Source organism: Cavia porcellus, unplaced genomic scaffold (genome assembly GCF_034190915.1).
Source record: "Cavia porcellus strain 051 isolate PalLab524CR breed Dunkin Hartley unplaced genomic scaffold, mCavPor4.1 scaffold_1, whole genome shotgun sequence".
Taxonomy (NCBI): Eukaryota; Metazoa; Chordata; class Mammalia; order Rodentia; family Caviidae; genus Cavia; species Cavia porcellus.
This window is the reverse complement of record NW_026947484.1, coordinates 168,500,028-168,515,843: the sequence shown is the minus strand read 5'-3', so window position 1 is coordinate 168,515,843 and position 15,816 is coordinate 168,500,028.

Sequence of the window (15,816 nt, the reverse complement as noted above, 5' to 3'; positions counted from 1 at the left end):
CTGTTCTTTCTAGAGTGTGGGTTAAGTTAAGCATGTGCTTCTCTTGATAATGGCAGAAATTCAAGATAGTGAGAAGAAACACATGATATCTCTTAACATTCATTTGCAGGAATGCCAAATGACATTTCTGCTAAATTTTATGGGGTAATGCGAATTACACAGCTAAATGCAAAGCAAAAATATGAGGAAATATACTACAATATTTTTCTTATCTGCATAACCAATTACACTAACCATCTTAAACAGCACCTATTACTGATCTTCTAGTTTCTGTGAATCCAATATATGCACAAGGCATCTTACATCTCTGCAAGGTTGTAATTCAGCTGTCAGTCTCACCTGGAGGCTCAGCTGGAACAGGATGGCCTCACTTTTGAGATCACCCAGATTGCTAACACTATTCACTCCCTCTTGACTCTCCACACAATGATTTCAGTTTCTTGCTTAGCTCCTAGATGCTGCTAGCAGTCCTTGTATATGGGTTTCTTCCACACAGTCATCTACTACATGGTAGCACACAATGTCAGCAACAGTGATAAGAGCAGGATGGAATTATATGTAACAATAGTTAATACATAGTGGCATTCACACTGCCATCCTGTCGCTTTATATTTGTAATTTGCTATTAGTTAGAATCAAATCACAGTCATAGGTCTGCTCACATTCAGAACAAGGCAGTGAGATGTTGGGGCTGCCTTACAGTCTGATAAACTTCCAGATTGTGTGGAAAGGATATGGATACAAAAGGTATGGGTCTCCAGGAATCAATGCACTACCACAATTATGGAGTCACAGGAGGCAGTAGAAGGCCTTATTAGTGAGGATGGGCAGGCAAAGGAGATGTTTGGATTGAAACACACACAAAAAAGGATCCAATGGTACAAAAACAGGCTGGAATGCTTAGAGCTCAAGAATTCTGAAAAATATACAGAAACTGAAAGCAGGGAATATATTTTAAAATGAGCTATTGCTCAGTCCATTCTTAAATGATGGCTTGGACACCAGTTCTTTCCTAATATTCCAATTAAATTGACTGCTTAAATTGCTATGCCAGAAACCTGTCTTCCAGACAAAGGGTACTAAGTGGCTAATGAGGTGAAGAGAAGATCATGAGAGGAAATGCCAGGAGTTTATGCTCGGTGGAACATTTCTGTGTCTGTGATGTACAAGGGGCCATGAGAGAGCCATAAAAGAAACAGAACCCAAGTGTCTCCGGAGAGATGCCAAGGGTCAGAGATCACGGTGTGTCAGGACTATGAAGGCAGAGGCTTTGCTCAGCCTGTGGGGACGAGTTAGTACGTGACTGAGGCACCAGGTTAATTGACTGGAAAATCTGGTGGCTGCTAAACTCAAGAGGTAATTTTGTACAAAAGTGAGAGCATTCAGACAGATCCAGATGACACTGTGGAAGCCATGTCACCTCTCTAAGCATCAGATTCTAATCTGCAAAATGGGAGGATTGAGCTGAAGTCAGAGGCTCAAGCAGCATCCAGTTATGCTTTTCATGAATCTTCCACAGAACAAAAGGGATCATGATTTTCATATTCCTATTAAATGTCTTATTTTTACTTGCATTGCCTTATAAAACACTACAAAAGATAAAATAGCAGTTAAATTTGCAATGATTTCTGTCCTCCACTAGTCAGTTCCAAAAGTCTTTTTTAGCTCTACATGAAATACTTAGCAAAGCCCTTGGCACACTGTAAAACTTCCATAAAATAATTTGTTACTATAAATCACATTATTCATTATTTTGTTCATTATTTAAATGCAAATGTACTTGGAGAAGTATTACATGCATATACCATCAACCACTAATTTTATGCCCTGTTTAGTGAATTCCCTTCCAAGAGTCCAGGAGAGACAGCGGGCCCTGACTTTTACATGGTAGATTCCACAGTCAGGTGTTTTTAAATTAATAAGTAAGGTCCAAAAATACCACTGCATAAAGTTTTTATATGATGGAATATTACTCAGCTATAAAAAAGGATGACCTTGAGGCTTTAACAGGTGGATGGAGGCAACTTGAAATAAATCAGACTCATATTTGTAAATATCACATTGTCTCCCTAGTATAATAAAAAACTGAAAAAGTAATAAGATCTGAAATGTGTAGATGACATTGTAATAATGAAAGGGAAAGAAAGTGCTCTAACGGATATAACTGTATGTATGTTTAAGTGTGCAAAATAGATGACCATACTACTAAGTTTTTTGTTAGTTTACCAAACAGAATAGTTTTTACTTTCATTGTTTGTCCATTTTTTATGCTTTGATTTTGTGGCTTGAGCAACTACTTCTAAGATAATAATACGTAATTTATCAACTAGTGATTTCTTACTGTTTTCTAAATTCTGTATTATTTCTACTCTTTTTGTTTTGCTTTTTTCTCTAAATAAAAAAGAAAATAAAATGTGTCATTAAAGATAAAAAATGTAAGTAAGGTCCAACTACATATAAGTCCCAAAGCTAGATATTGTTAATACCTAGTTATAATAATTTGTGGTTTGTATGTTTATACTAGATGGCTAAAATTTTTAAGAAATTATTACAGTAAATAACAAAATGCTTTCCCTTACTTCAAACACACTTAGACCATTGATTTTGCCACTTTCTGAAGTAGTCATGAAAGTTATCTTTTATGAAGGTTTTTTGTTGTCCCTTCACAGCGCCTCAATGGCTTCAATCCATCAAAACAGTTACCATTCAAACTCATTTTGACTTGGGCAAGAGTCAGAAGTTACACAATGCCACTGAATAAGTTGGTAAGGACCTATCATCACATTGTCAAAGCCTGCCTTTCCACTGGCAGACGGTCAGCACCAATAGTCACCATGCATTTCATCACACCTCATAGAGCCCCTCTGGAAAGTGGACTTGCAGAACTGCTGCAGAAAGTGGAAAAAAATGATAAGCTTGTGCAAATGAGGGACAGTATTTTCAGGGAAATTAATGGCAAATTTCTTTCATGATAATTTAAAAAATTTAAATACCGCATATTTTGATCACTTTTTGTAAATGTAAAATATGCCAAGTGTACTGCTATTAGTAATCACATATTATCCCCACATTGATCCTTGAAGCTAAGTAAGATTTCCTTTGTTTTGCAGATGGAGAGATTGAAGATCAGGTAGTTTAAGGGACTTCTGCTAAGGTCCTAGAATAAGTTTCAGAATCAGCAACAACATAGATGCAATGACTTTTAATATAGTTGTGTTCTAGCCAAGACATGGTAATTTCAGAATCACAACTTTTAGCATATGGAAAAGATACCAAGAGACGGAGAGAGTGGGGAGGCAAGGGAGGAAAAAAAAGAGAGGAGTGTGGGGTGTGAACTGTGGTGCACATGCATGAAGTCCATATGACGAATGAGATCATCACAAACTGCAGATCTATGTGCTTATCTATTATCTATCCATCTATCACCTCAGTCAAGCAGTCCAGAAATACAAGGAAGGGGAAAGAATTAAGAAATATCTTGTGTATGTGCATCCTCTCCATGATGAATATGATCATTGTACATTGCAAACATATACCAGTTAAATAAATAAATACAAATTTAAAAATCACTCCTTGGGTTCTATTCTAAATATTTAATAGCATGAAAATATGATCCTTGAAAGATTATTTATTTATTTATTTATTTATATTTCCATAGCAAATTTGGAGAAAGAACTATGACATTAGAATGTGAGCTCTGAGGAAGCAGGACCAACTTTGAGTCCCGTATTGTTGGGAGCCGCAGCCCCGAGCCCGGTCGCCTCACTTGGCGGACGTGAGGCCTGTAGTAAAGAGTGAAGCCTGAGGTAGATTGCCCCTCCCATCGAGCACGTTAGTTTCCTGCTTACCGCGTAAGCAACCCGCTCAACAATATAGTCTGCCTGGCAACTGATGATGTTAGCCAATCAGCTTGCCTTGCTCACTTTAACATGATTGGACACTGTATCCGTATATATACTGGTGCCACCCCTGGGCGGAAGGAGAAGCCCAGAAGTAGAAGCCCAGAAGGAGCTGCGGGGAGCGGACCAGAGGAGGCTTCGGCTGGGAGCGATCCCAGGGCAGGCTGTACGGAGAAGGAAAATAAAAAGAAAAGGTTGTCCACTACCAGACTTTGTCGTGTGTCCTTCCTGCCGGCCGGGAGCGGACATCGACATTTGGTGGCCCGTACGGGGACTGATCACCCCCGAGACGTGGAAGTGGACAACGCTCCAGTACAGAGCTGCGAGACAGGTGAGTTGGGGATAAGCCTGGGCTCTGGGTGGCGCGCACCTACAGGGCTTTTAGACTCCCCTCAGGCTCACGCGTAAGTGGCGGATTCCTTGGGCCTCACGCGGTGAGTAACATATTAAAAGATGGGAAACATGTTAGGTAGCAACACTAAGAGCGAGGGTGGTTGTGGAGAAAGCTCTCAAGAGCTTACAAAAGTACGCAGGGTATCTGAGCAGGCCCAGTCAGGGAGCTCCCGAGAGGGGTCCGTCAAGGGGAACAAGGATGCTAAGGAGGAGGACGGGGCTCTAGCCTCGGAGTCGTCTGACTCCGAGGACGAGGGAAAGTTGAATGGCAAGGAGGCCAAAGATACCAGCTGTCAGGAGCCTAAATCGCTCAATAAGGAGTCGCAGGGTTCTTTTCCAGCGTTGCCCCGCGAATTGCGCTCTGCTCAACCTGGTCTGCGGAGGAGTAGAGAGCTCCTGAGCACTCCCCGGCGCGAGAGGGAGGCAATCCCTCGCCACGAGGCGGCCGCCTGGGAGCTCTCTCCCCTTTCGCCAGAACAGGAAGTGATGCACGGGCCCCCATTTTCCGCCCAATCACGGCCACTGTCTTATGCTCCGCCGCCGGCGGGTCGGTATTTTTACAGGCGGCTTTGGCAGGGGGGACGCTTGTCTCATGAGGTACATCCACCTGGGATAGATAGTGGCCCCTACGGGATATTTCCTGTACAAGTAGCTATGGGCCAGGGACGCAATGTATGGGAGCCTTTTGAGATAAAGCAGATTGGAGAACTTAAAAATGCAGTTACAACCTTTGGGCCGACTGCGCCTTACACCATTGCCATGCTGGAGAATCTGTCTTCTGGGCCCCTCACCCCCGCGGACTGGATTCAGCTGGCAAAGGCGTGTCTGCCCTCGGGCAGTTACCTGGATTGGCGAGCCTGGTACGCAGAGTTCTCTGCAGAGCAGGCTGAGAGAAACGCCAATCGGGGAAACCGGGGGTGGAACAAGGAAATGCTTATGGGAGAAGGTCGGCACGCTGATGACCAGACCCAGTTCCCCGGCGCTGTCTATGAACAAATCAATGCCATAGGGCTCCGCGCTTGGAAGCAAGTAAGTGGTGCCGGAACAGCCTCCTTGTGTCTTTCAAAAATAATTCAGGGTACCACAGAGCCATTTGTTGACTTTGTGGCCCGAATGCAAGATGCTGCCAATAAGATATTCTCTGATCCGGGAGTGGCTCGACCGCTGGTAAGGCAGCTGATTTTCGAGCAATGTACAAAGGAGTGCAAGGCAGCGATAGCTCCTCATAAGAACAAGGACCTCAACGCCTGGATTAGGATATGCAGAGAGATAGGGGGGCCGCTCTCCAACTCGGGAGTGGCTGCTCTCCTGGCCGCGGCTGTACAGCAGAGGGGACCTCGCGGGTTAGAAGGGGAATGTAAGGCTAAAGGGTGTTTTGCCTGCGGGGAGCCAGGACACATTAAACGTCACTGCCCAAACAATGCAGATGCTAGGCCCCATCCTAGGAATGAAGAACCATATGTTTGTGGGCGATGCAAAAAGAGATCACACAAAGCTGAGGAGTGTAGGTCGGTCTTTGATGCTCAGGGCAACCGTATTTGTGGACGAGATGCTACAGAGCCAAAAAACGGCCAGAGGGGGCCCCCTTCACAGGCGGGCCCCCGACCCAGAGACAGGACAGCTCAGGATGGCAGCCTTCAACAAGGGCCACCCCTGGGTCAGCAGGTGTGGACCTCAGTGTCGCCTCCAGACTTATACAGAAGGTCACCATTAGGACGGATGGCGTTAGGACCCTAAATGACATGCAAAAACTATTGGGAGACATTAATTGGATTAGGCCATATTTACATATACCAAATTCAGATCTCAAACCCCTGTTCGACCTTCTGAAGGGAGACCCAGATATAGCCTCCCACAGGAGGCTCACTCCTGAGGCAAGAGCTGCCTTACAGAGAGTGGAAAAAGCCTTAGGTGGGGCTACCTTATACAGAATTGAACCAGGGCGACCCTTTGATGTCTGTTTGCTACAGACTAGTCTACAGCCCACAGCGGTGATTTGGCAGAAAGGACCACTACTGTGGATACACCCTAAGGTCTCACCTGCAAAAGTCATAGAGCATTACCCAGAGGCAGTTGCTTCATTGGCCCTTGAAGCGCATGATAGAGCTGTCCAACACTTTGGCTCAGGACCACAAGCCATCCGAGTACCCTATACCGCCAGCCAGATCAAGACCCTGGCTGCCTGCATAGATACCTGGGCCATTCTGAGATGTGTTTTCCATGGGGATATAAACAATCAATACCCTAAAGACCCTATCTTGTCATTTGTCACTCAGCACCCTATAATTTTTCCAAAGGTTACTGCCTCTGAGCCATTAGTCCCAGCAACTACAATATATACAGATGGCTCCAAGACGGGGATAGGCGCCTATGTGATCCTAGGCAAGCCCCCGGTTACCATACAATTTGAACCTGATCAGCCTCAGGTGGTGGAACTGCAGATCGTTAAAATGATTCTTGAACGGTTCTCAGAAGCCATTAACATTGTCTCCGATTCTAGGTATGTGGTCAATGCTATGCAAGTGCTTGAGACTGCCAGTTTAATTAGATCCACTTCCACAGTGGCTGGACTGTTCCTGTCTATCCAGACATTGCTTCAGAACAGACACCATAAGGTCTTCACCACCCACATAAGAGCACATACATCCCTGCCGGGGCCCATGGCACAGGGGAATGCGGCTGCTGACACTGCCACTCGCCCGTTATGGATTTTTACCTTACTAACACCAATCGAGCGAGCCCGTGCCTTCCATGATAAATTTCATGTTAATGCCAGGACACTAGCAAACCATTTCCATGTTTCCAGAGCAGATGCACGAGATATCGTGCGACTATGTGACTCCTGTGCCACATACAAACCTGCCATACCGATGGGAGTAAACCCTCGAGGTTTGATCCCTGGTGATGTTTGGCAGATGGACATCACACATATACAGGAGTTTGGGACTCTTAAATATGTTCATGTTTCCACAGACACCTGTTCTCACGTCATATTCGCAACAGCAGAAACAGGTGAAAAAGTGTCTAATGTGATCAATCATTGCCTGGCAGCTTGGGCCGCATGGGGCAAACCAAAAATATTAAAAACTGATAATGGACCAGCCTATATAGGCAAAGCCTTCAATGAGTTCTGCAAAATGATGGAGGTTCAATTAAAACATGGTATCCCATACAATCCCCAAGGTCAAGGAATCATTGAGAGGGCTCATAGAAGCCTCAAAGAAATTTTACAAAAACAAAAAGGGGGAGTAGGCCAAGGCCTGGCCCCAAAGGCACGATTATCCATGGCACTATTCACACACAATTTTTTAAATTTAAATAATGATAATCGCTCCCCAGCTGTGGAGCACTGCAACCCTTCCCCCAACCATAAAGGGTGGGTGAAGTGGAAAGATGTCCTGACAGGACAATGGATGGGCCCGGATCCAGTGGTCAGCTGGAACCGAGGCGCGGTTTGTGTTTTCCCACAGGAACCGGGACGAGAACCACTGTGGATACCGGAGAGACTGACACGGGCAACAAAGCCCTCGACTGAAGATCAGACCTGCCCTACTGGAGATCCATCACAGACCAACCAATAAGATGAATAGAAATAGCGGTAGCCCGAAATGGACAAGAAGATCCTCAGGCATATGCATGGCTTGCTCAATTGGCCCACGACCGAGTCTAGATATGGCGGGCATCCCTCATTCTCCTCCATAAGGTGACAATACACAGCAGGGTAGGTGAGTCAATGACGGGTAAGAGCGTGCCTCCCCAGCACGACTCGACCTAAGCCAGGCCCTACCCCATCCTGCACGTAAGCCGCTGGACTGTTAGATGCTGCCCAGGTCTAAATTTCTCTCCGAGGGGATTTCTTTACGGAGAGGAAATGAGTGCAAGCTTGTGTGCATCCAGGTTCCGTCCAGTTTGTGCCTGGCCCTAGAAAAAGGACGAGGGCCTCAGGGCCTTGGCGGACCATGGGACGGCCGACCAGGGTCTAAGCCAAGGACCTACGGTGGGCCTACGCATAGGGCATAAGCCTCTGCACCCAGTCCAGGAAGGGCTACGATGCGCACATTCATAAAAAAATAATAAAAAAGGGGGAGATGTTGGGAGCCGCAGCCCCGAGCCCGGTCGCCTCACTTGGCGGACGTGAGGCCTGTAGTAAAGAGTGAAGCCTGAGGTAGATTGCCCCTCCCATCGAGCACGTTAGTTTCCTGCTTACCGCGTAAGCAACCCGCTCAACAATATAGTCTGCCTGGCAACTGATGATGTTAGCCAATCAGCTTGCCTTGCTCACTTTAACATGATTGGACACTGTATCCGTATATATACTGGTGCCACCCCTGGGCGGAAGGAGAAGCCCGGAAGTAGAAGCCCAGAAGGAGCCGCGGGGAGCGGACCAGAGGAGGCTTCGGCTGGGAGCGATCCCAGTGCAGGCTGTACGGAGAAGGAAAATAAAAAGAAAAGGTTGTCCACTACCAGACTTTGTCGTGTGTCCTTCCTGCCGGCCGGGAGCGGACATCGACACCGTATCTGGCAAACTAATTAATATACATTTAATAAATCAAAAATTGTCACATTGCCTTGTGGCTCCCTGAAAAATCAGAAATTAATTAAGAGTATTAGGCTTTGGAAAGTGACACAAAAACTGTAAATTCACAGAAACCGCTGCATTCAAATATAAATTCGGCACTAAACGATGCACTATGTGAATAAAGATGGCACTAGGCTTAGTGAATGCATTGTGAATAAAAAGCGCCCTCCACTCAAGGCTCTTTCTTCCTGGCAGAAAGACACATTACACATATTGATACCTAAAATGCAAACCACACCAGCAATGGTAAATAGTGCTGGTTGTGCAACCTCTCCTGCCATGTACAATGCTACTCTAAAATGCTAGAAGAATAACGCAAGAGCTCTCCTCTGCAGTGAAGAGCTGCAGAGGATGGAGAAATCCTCTTCACCTTCTTCCTGGGGTTTTTTTTTTTTTCTTTCACTTGCATCAATAGTTGCTCACTCTCTAGCACTGAATGGCTATTCACAGGTACAGGAGGCTCGTTCAGAGAAGCCTCTGATCAGATTATCATTTTATCAGTCGTTGGGGCAATACTTGCTTGTAGGTAAGGAAACTAAAGCAGTGAATTAATTTGCAGTAGTCCTGATCTTCCTACCTTTATATTCCTGAAGGAAGATTTCTTGGATTTGTGATTCTCCAGTTTATCCTATAGACCTTTTAATAACATCATTCTTATGCACTTTCCTGGACTCTTTATAAATCTATAAAATTAACAGAAAATTTTCTACAACCTTAATAATGTCTCTGACTCACTTCTTACTTTGTTGTAACAGCTTCCTGAAAGCAGTTAGGAATGCCTCACCTCCACAACTCTCTGTTCTGCAGAACAGAGGATTCATGCAGCAGAAAGTGGAAATGTCCAATACTCGAAGCAGAGCTTTTTTCATGGTCCCTGGTGACCTGCAGGACAGCATCAAGTGTTTACAACCTGGACTGTGCCTCACCTAACACCTTTATCCTCTGCCTTCTTCCTTCCAGTATTCATGTGGAGTTCTTAGCTTCCCGTGTAGGTCAAGTTCTTACTACCTGTGAGTTTCCAGAGGTGAAAATCCAGGCACTGCTGATAGGTCACCATACAAAGAAGAATCACATAATGAAGATCATTGTGTACAGGTGAAGGGCGGATGGCATTGGCTGTGTTTATTTGCTCAGAGTACAAGAAAGAGAAAATCTTGCAAAAACATACTTTGGAACTAATGAGTTCATAAGTATAACTGCAAGGCTGTTTCTCATCCCCAAATTAGCAAGTCTCCGTTATGCCAAATGCAGTGGTCCACTCTCATTGTTCATTTTATGCAAATGTTCGGCAGCATCTGGTCCCATTGTTCACTCTCTGCTTCTTAAAGCCCTTTGTTTCTATGACTTCTAGAATTTTACACTTTCCTGGTTTTCTTTGTGCCTTCCTGCCCTTTGCTTCTAAGTTCCCATTTCTGGTTCCTCTCTCTCTCTCTCTCTCTCTCTCTCTCTCTCTCTCTCTCTCTCTCTCTCTAATTGCAATCCCTGACTTCTTAAACCTAGTTTTTCCTACCATCAGCATTATGATGGTGATCCTCATTCCATAAATGGCAACATTTTCTCCTAATGAAAAAAACCCTTTTAATTCATCTTATCTTTTTTACTTCCTCAAGTCCCACATCCGATGTTCCACAAAACCCCATTGATTCTACCTTTCAGAATAAGCCTGAAGAATCCATGTCATTATCAGGTTTCACTTGGACAAACCAAAGAGGCATCTAGCAATTTCACACATATTCTCCTGGTTCCCTGTGTTCAGCTGTCTGCACAGCAGGCATGGATCTCTTTTCACAACTGAATGTTACTTTCATGATCAAAACCCTCACATGGATTTCTATCAAATTCAGAATAAATTCAAATTTCTTGCTATAAATTATAAAGCTCCATGAGATAGTTCCATAAGCTTTTTTCTGATCTCATCTATAGCATTCCAACCAGCTCACTGAATTATAGACCTTCTGGCAACATGGAATTACAGTCCATTGCTGCATAACAAATTAGCTGAAAATTTAAAGATTTAGGGTATCAATAAATAGTTAATATCTCCACAGTTTCTGTGGAGAAAGAGTTTGGAAGGGCAGCTTAGCCAGACTGTTCTAGTTCAAGACATCACACAGGATTACAGTCAAGATGTCCACCAAGGCTGCTGTCTTCTGAGGATTTTTCAGTAGCTGTTCCCTAGCAAGATCACTCACCCAACAGCTAGCAAGGTGATGCTGGATATGGACAATGTACTGCTCCACATGGGCTTCTCCATGAGGCTTTCATGTATCTTCTTGACACCACAATTTAGTACCAAAATTGGTGAGTGATCTGAGAGGTCAAAGAAAACCACCAATGCTTTTTATGACTTGTTATCAGAAGTTGCATCACTACCTCTTCATACTCTTATGGTCACACAGAATCACTGAAAGAAGCAATTATACAGGAAGAGAAGGGCATGATAATGGGATTAAAGATGTTGGTAATGGAAGCCTCACCCTGTATATGGGTGACAACTCTTAGTAGTCAGCCTGGATGGAATATAAAGGGACAGAAGGATGGTAGACTTGATACCGCTGCAGCTTGCTCCTTGCTGCTTCCTGCCTGCCACATCATGTTCTATTTCTCCTCTATATTTCTCTGCCATGCTGGCCTCTCTTGCTGCCTGCTGACTATGAGCTGACCATAAACTATGAGCTGAAATAAGCCTTTCCTTTTTAAGAGTATTTTTGTTTCAGCAACAAGAAAAATAACTAAGACAAGAAGAATACATACTCAGTTCCCGCCTTCAAAGGCTATGATTTAGATGTTTCAAGGTAGGTGAGATCCAGATATTGGTCATTTTAAAGGTTTTCCACAAATAAAACTCTTTTACACTGTTGGAAAGAATGTAAACTAGTACAGTCATTATGGAAAACATTGTGGAAGTTACTAAAAAATATAAAATATTATTATATATGACCTAGTAATTCCAATACTGGATATAGTTCTGGAGGAAATCAAATCACTATTTGGAAAGATATGTGCCCTTCTGTGCCATCATAGCGCTATTACAATAGCCAAGATATGGGATTAACTTTGATAACATCCACAGATGAGTATATAAAGAAAATGTGGTATAGACACACAATGGAATATTGTTCAGTCATAATAAAAATTACATTCTGTGATTTGTAATAACATGGATGAACTTGGAGAATATTATGTTTACTAAAAATAGGCCAAATGCAGAAAAGCAAATGCCATATGATCCGCTGTCTGTGTAACTTAAAAACATTGATCCTATGGAAGTAGAGAGGGTAATGGTGATTACTAGACATTGCTACTCACTAGAACGAAAGAAATTGTTGTTAAAACATAAATAACTACAAAGAGGAGAAATATATTTCAACATATCTATTGTATAATAAGTTGGCCAGAGTTACTAATAATAGTTTTCTTAGAAAAATAAAAATTAGAAGTGATGTGTTCCCATCACAAAAATGATATCTATGTGAATACAGTATAATGCACTTGTTAATTAGCTAGATTTAATCATGCACATGTACTTAAAACATCATTTACATGACAAAATCACTTCAATTTAATTAATATGTAAAAAATATTCTGGCTTTTCAGGTAATTCTATTGTGGGACCAGTTTGAAAATTACTGAAGCTTTTATTAGACAAAACTGGCTTTGAGTTATACTTCTGTCCATTATTGTGAATATCACCTTGAATAATATGCCAACCCATCTCCTGAGGCTCAGTTTCTTCACTGTAAAGAGGTAGACTGGAGTATGCTTCACTTATAATATAAAGATTAAATGAGATAGAATAAATGAAGCAGTAGTTAATTATTATTGCTATGTAATTCTATCAAAGATTGAGATGCAAGTATGAAGAGGATCTGAACCAGACCTGTTTTGATTCTAAGGTCCATATTTTTCTGTGTCTTTCCAATTATGGGGCTGTTTCAAGGACTCCAGGCCAATCCTTTCAAAGGATTATGACCCTGTGAGCAAAGAAGAAAGGCCCTGTTCTTTAATCACAGGGTGTTGATTAGGTTTGATTGCATGTTCTATGGTCATTATTGATCTGGGGAATGATTGATGGTCACTGGTTGTCACTGTCTCATCTTTGCTACAATTGCATGAAATATTTGTCGGGGTTGAGCACCTCTTACTCAGATGCATTAACAATAATTTCCCCAAATGTGTTTCCTTGAAAGAGAATGAATTATTTCCAAAGGTCCTGTGCATCTCCTTTGCAGTGCAGGCAAAAGTGCATCCATAAATTACTCAATTGACACAGATGGGGACCTGAATGGTGGAGCAGTCGCTGAAAATTCTTCTTCCCAGACACGTCCTGTCTGATGGCGGGACTGGCAAAAGCTCTGGGGGTGCCACCTTGGTCACTCATGAACATGACTGGTGTTTCTTCTCAGAGGAGAAGGCGGACAGGCTGCTCATCCATGTCGGGCTTTGCAGTCTGACAGCAATGACTAAGGCAACTTTAAATTAATTTTCCTGTTCTGATAGCTCTCTACTGCTTCACTTATCACCTCCTGGCTAGAACAAACTGTGAAAAGTTTCAGAGTAGAAAGAGTACCTGCTAATGCTAATGCGAAATTAGATCCAAACACTCGCTACACCACTTCCAAAACTGTGCAATATCTTTTCTCAACACCTCAGTTGACTCATCTTTACAATGGGAATATATTAAGAGTGATAAAGATAAAACTCCTGATAGTATAGAAAACTCTCTAGAGGCTAACATATGCTAAATCACTGGTATGGGATATTTAAGGGTTATATTTTTACCATGCCATACAGCTTAATTTTCCTAAATAGCAGTGAGTTATATTTCCATCAATAAGGGAAATTATTTTTTATCTTTTTCATTCTACACAGTGGTCAAAACCAAAACAAATAAGTAAGTTAATAGCTGTAATAAACACAGGAGATGCATTTATTTTTCTTCTTAAAGAATCAATAAATCAATTATGCTGATTTGGAGAGAAGTAAATATCAATTTCTTTTAAGATCTCATAGTGAATTATTTTCTACTTACCTTAATAAGTACACTTAGATCATATGAAAGCTGAAATAGAAGGGATTAACCAAAAATTATGTCCTACAATGGCAATAAACTGTATTAAGACATATGTGATGCTAAATATTTGTATTTCCTATTGCTTACATAAAATTAAACAATCAGAATTATTACTGGATCAAGCATTGTGCTAAGGTTATAATCATTACCTTACATAATTTTGGTTTGTGTCAGAAATTTTAAATAAGTCTTTAGAAAGTCATACAGAAGTAAGAAACTCTAACCTAGTCTGTCCAAGGAGAAAGTCAAGGCCCCACTGTACTGGCAATTCTGAGACTTATCATAGTCCACTTCTGATATTTCAACTTTACAATGGCCTGGAAATATATTTTCAATAGCAACTGTAATTTGAGTTCTGAGTTTTGTCTTTTTCTAGGATAGAAATGTGTGGAAGAGCCCCTCACAATGCTGAGTAGTGGCAGTGAGCTACAGATTACTGTCAGCCACACAATCAATCACAACGGTAAACACCACTATTCTGCAGCATATTTCGCTGCTGAACTATGACATTAGGCAGACTAGGCTTATTAAGAGCATTTTGATTTATAGTGCTTTCAGTTTATCGTGGGTTTATTGTGACTCACCCCCACTGCAAGTAGAGTAACATCTGTATAGCTCAATTGGGGTTTGCAGGAAGTGTTGTTAGATTCGCCAGGTTCTGAATGAGAGTAATGACAACCTGTATGGAGACTTTGCTTATTAATGCCATTAGGCAAAATAACTTCCACCTAAATTGACTTTGTCAGTAGAATCAAGGACATGAAAGCAAGTTAATTTATTGCTTAAAAAGGTTTTAAGATACTACTCTGTCAAAACCTAAACAATGGAGAATGAAATAGGGATAAGCATAAACCCAATGCTTCAGTTTTGAAGTTTTCTTTCACAGCATGTGGAAGAGGAGAGATAGAGATTAATTAAAGAACAATTAATAAGATTATAAACTTTGATAAATGCTAGGTAAAAAGTAGAGGAGATATGATTTATTTTCTATGCATGGGATGTAATAAGAAATATTTCCCAAGAGAACATGAGAAGAAGCAATATTGTACCTAAATTTTACAGCGAAGGACAAAGTTAACCAGGTGAAGACTGAGTTGTAAGACCTGCCAGGCAAAGGGGACAATGTTTGCAAAGATCCTGAACCTTCTGTATGGAACAAACTTCAACTCATAATAAGAAAATAAAGCCAGTATAACTGGAGAGCATGCTAAGTCATATCTTCCCAGATGACCATATCTCTCACTCCACCCATCCTTCTGTATCATGATGTGACCCTGTTCCATGAGATGAAAAATCTCTTCCATTACCTCCCAGGAATCCTAATGGGCTCTGTGATGGTTCTCACCAATCAAATGTTGATGTTGATAATCCACTATTACAGGCAAAGTACTTACCTGTCTTGACTGCATGTACTTCTTGCCTCTTGGAAGCTATATTCCATGTAAGGAGTATAGCTATACTGAGAATTATCATATATGGAGGTCTTGAAGGAAAATACATTATAGAATGAAACACTGGGGCACCCTGAATTGTCAGACACAACCCTGCCAGGAAGAAGCAACGTTGGATGTAGGTCCCCCAGGCCTAAACAGAAAAAGAATTGCCTCTGAGCCCTTATTAGATTCCTGGTACTAAAATTATGAGCAAAGTAAGAGATATTTTTAAACCACTGAGGGAAAATTAGTATTCAGCAATAACCAGAGAGCATGTATGTGGATATAAACACAGATGATCCAAGCAATAAGAGATAGAGATGTTCATTCAGAACTTCTAAGAGGTCAATTCACATCCTGATATTTGGCAGAGACTGGAAAGCAGGCAGGTGAGTAAGAAAGGTTTTTTGTGAGAAAAGACGTCTTCAGGAGTGCTCT